The sequence below is a fragment of the Tachysurus vachellii genome, chromosome 12 (genome assembly GCF_030014155.1).
Source record: "Tachysurus vachellii isolate PV-2020 chromosome 12, HZAU_Pvac_v1, whole genome shotgun sequence".
Lineage (NCBI taxonomy): Eukaryota > Metazoa > Chordata > Actinopteri > Siluriformes > Bagridae > Tachysurus > Tachysurus vachellii.
This window is the reverse complement of record NC_083471.1, coordinates 50,001-52,500: the sequence shown is the minus strand read 5'-3', so window position 1 is coordinate 52,500 and position 2,500 is coordinate 50,001. Positions and strand designations below refer to the sequence as shown.

The window sequence follows — 2,500 nt, the reverse complement described above, 5'->3', positions numbered from 1 at the left end:
TAAGATAATGTTGATCAAATTAGTGACAAGAACAACAGAAACTCCGGGTGAATTTTAAAGACACCTGATCACCATAACTTGTACTGACGTCCTTAGTTAAGTGCTGTCTGTTCTTTATTAAAAAAACACACATACAGAAATCCAGATGATACGTGGATGAAACTGTGAGAGAAAACAGCTCTGTAAGAAAAAGCTCTGTCTCCTGCTGAAGCCTTTTGCTACGTTGAGGTACAAAACCAAATAGGCTGCACATTTTTATCAGTGTAGGCAGTTTGCTCAGGTGGCACAAGAGCAGTAGAAATAATCACTGCAGGGCTCTAAAGTATCACACATTAACAGTCCCTCATGTCGGTCTTTTGTCACTCAGAAAAACTTTTTGACTATTTATCATATATTTAATAAGCCGCAGCACCCAAAATGTATCAGTCCGCACCGCTGTCTCTATGGAAACGGGCAGGAACCAAGTCTCCCCTGGAGCTCTTAGTCGAGCCTGACACTTATCAGCCAATCAAAAACAGAGGCTACACAACAGCCAATCAGAAAATAGCACTATTGTATCTGGGTAAGATTTAACACAACAACCAATGAAAAAAAGCAGATCCTGGAATTGTTCATCATCATCATCCTCGTTCACCCACAGAGAAAAGCTCTGGAGCTGTGAGCATCACTTTGAGCACAGAGTAAGTCATGATCTCCTGTTTAATGTTACAACTAATTCACAACTTGTTTGACACAAACAATGACATTGTGACTGCTGTTAGAGACGTTTCCCAGATCATCAGCAGGAGTTTTTCATCAGTGTCTGTAACTTAGCCAACAGTTTTACAACCTGTTCACTGACAACACCTGCTCAGAACAAGTAGTCTAGGGCCAGTGGTTCTCAAACTGGGGGCCTGAGATGGTGCCAGGGGGCCCCGGTTCACGGACAACACTTGGTTTTAGTGCTTCCACATTGTAATGCTGAGGCCCAGAGGGTATTTTCGATGGTCGGTTAAAACAAAACCTCAACACGAAACAGTTTGTCTCTGGACGGGACATTGTCCTCAATCATGTCCCTAAAAATGTCTGGGCTTGTGCTGAACTGTTTTATATGGGAGCAACATTACACATGATAAAGGGGTCTAAAAAGGGAACAAACACTTACAATAAACACCACCAGTCATAATCTCTCTCTCTCTCTCTCTCTCTCTCTCTCTCTCTCTCTCACTCACTCACTTTCTCACTCTCTCTCTTTCTCACTCTCACTCACTCTCTCTCTCACTCTCTCTTTCTCACTCTCTCACTCTCACTCACTCTCTCACTCTCACTCTCTCTCTCACTCACACTCTCACACTCTCTCTCACTCACTCTCTCACTCACTCTCTCTCTCACTCACTCTCTCTCTCGCTCTCACTCTCTCTCTCACTCACTCTCACTCTCTCTCTCTCTAACTCTCACTCTCTCACTCTCACTCTCTCTCTCTCTCTCTCACACTCTCTCTCTCATTCACTCTCTCACTCACTCACTCTCTCTCGCTCACTCTCTCTCACACACAAATTAATAAATGGAAATTGAATCAATACTTTGTATTTGGTTAAATTATGTTCCTTACCAAACACAACACACACACACCCCTGTTGTGTTTGGGTGGGGGGTTGGAGATGTCATTCTTGCCTGTGTTCAAAACTTGACAGCCCTGTCACTGTGAAATCAGACTGGGAGCCAATGCAGTGTGGATTAGATAAAAGTGATGTGTGATATGTGCAGTGTGTGGTGCAGTGTGAGGTGCAGTGTGTGGTGCAGTGTGTGGTGCAGTGTGAGGAGTGATGAGGGCTTTGAGGTGAGATGGAGATGGTCCATTTTTGTCTTTGTAGGCCAGCATCAGTGTTTAAATCTGATGTGTTCAGCTACAGGAGCCAGTGGAGGAACACAGCAGTGTGGTGGTGTGGAGAACTTTGGCAGGTCAGTTTGACAAGACAAGTCACACAGCTGCATTTTGGATCATTTGCAGAGGACAAATTGCTTTAATTTTTAGACTTTCCAGCAGTGAGTTGCAATAGTTTTAGTCAGTAGTTCGGTCTTGAGATGACAAGAGACTGAACAAGTACCTGAGCAGCCTGTGTGGAGAAAAAAGCCTCAATACTTCTACTCTCACAGAGAAAAGGACAGTTGATTGTATTATACAGGAATATTGATCATGACCTGTGGATGAATCACCTGATGATCAGCAGTTCAGTTTTGCTGGGATGGAGCTTTAACTGATGAGCCGTCATCCACTATTATATGTCTGCCGGACATCCTGAGATCAGAAGCTGTGGTATCTGAGGGTGGGAAAGAGAAGGTAAGTTGTGTATCATCAGCATAGCAGTGGTAAGAGAACCCATGTGAGGAAATAACTTCACCAAGAGAGTGAGTATACAGGGAGAAAAGAAGAGGACCAAGTACTGAGCCCTGTGGAGTCTTGTGGTTGACCGTATCAAACACTGATGAAAGGATGAGGATAGATGAAGCTTGGCTGATC

The 2,500-nt window shown here is 43.9% G+C and overlaps 1 protein-coding gene across 1 annotated transcript in view; it reads left to right on the top strand.

Moving 5' to 3' along the window:
* nt5dc1 (5'-nucleotidase domain containing 1) overlaps positions 1-2,500 on the top strand; it is a 25,204-nt gene that overhangs the window by 19,728 nt on the left and 2,976 nt on the right. The window lies entirely within an intron of this gene.